This window comes from Chrysochloris asiatica, unplaced genomic scaffold, assembly GCF_000296735.1.
Source record: "Chrysochloris asiatica unplaced genomic scaffold, ChrAsi1.0 scaffold00026, whole genome shotgun sequence".
NCBI classification, from domain to species: Eukaryota; Metazoa; Chordata; class Mammalia; order Afrosoricida; family Chrysochloridae; genus Chrysochloris; species Chrysochloris asiatica.
Window position 1 is genome coordinate 7,619,342 of NW_006408544.1, and position 971 is coordinate 7,620,312.

A 971-nucleotide genomic window follows, 5' to 3' on the forward strand; every position below is an offset into this window, starting at 1 on the left:
CAATCCTGATGCCACATTTTTCTTCTCGGATTATTTGCTCAGCATACATACATTGAATAAATATGGTGAAAGAATACAACCCTGTCACACACCTTTCTTCATTTTAAACCATTCAGTGTTCCCATGTTCTGTTCAAACAACTGCCTCTTGGTCCAGGTACAGACTCTGTCCTGTAGGATCACTATAATTCAGAATTCATGGCAATTGTTATGTTTTTGTTTTTAATTTGTTGTATGCTTAAAAAGTAGTCAGCAGAACCCAAGGACAAAGTTCAGAAGGGTTAGGAAAGAGGAGGAATGAAAACAGGAAATACAGGGAGGAAATGGGATAAGTGATGTTACATTGTGGGGATTTTAAATCAATGACATGAACCAACATGAATATGAATTGTTGAATGGAAAATTAATTTGCTCTGAAACCCTTCACCCAATTCACAATAAAATTTTTTTCTTTAAAAAGAGAGTTACATAAAGTTGTCTTTTACCTATTTTAAAACAAAAATATGCCTTGTGTAAAAAATGTTAAATTTAGATTCAGTACAGCCAGTAAGACTGAGGAAAAGTATTGTAGATAAAAATGTGGCAATAGAACTTCTGAGAATTGAAAGATTATGTTGGCAAAAATGGAGCACAAGGTCACTGGACCTAGAAGCTCTTTCAATCTATTGTCCTTGCTACAGGGGATGGCCACTATTTCCCGACCTTTTCTGATTTAGAATCCATTGCATGGTATTGTAGATTGAATTGTGTCTTCCCAAAAATATGTTGTAAACCATAATCTCTATCTACATTAAGTCAGTTAACAACAACAAATAACATGTCTGTAGTATAACTCCATTTGGGAATGAAGTGTCTGTTGCATTAGTGAGACAGGATTAGTGTAGGGTAGTCTTAATCTCTTTTGAGGTCTAAAACAGATTAAACAAGCAAGTGAAAGAAGCAGAGATAGAAAGATGCCAAACCACATGGAAG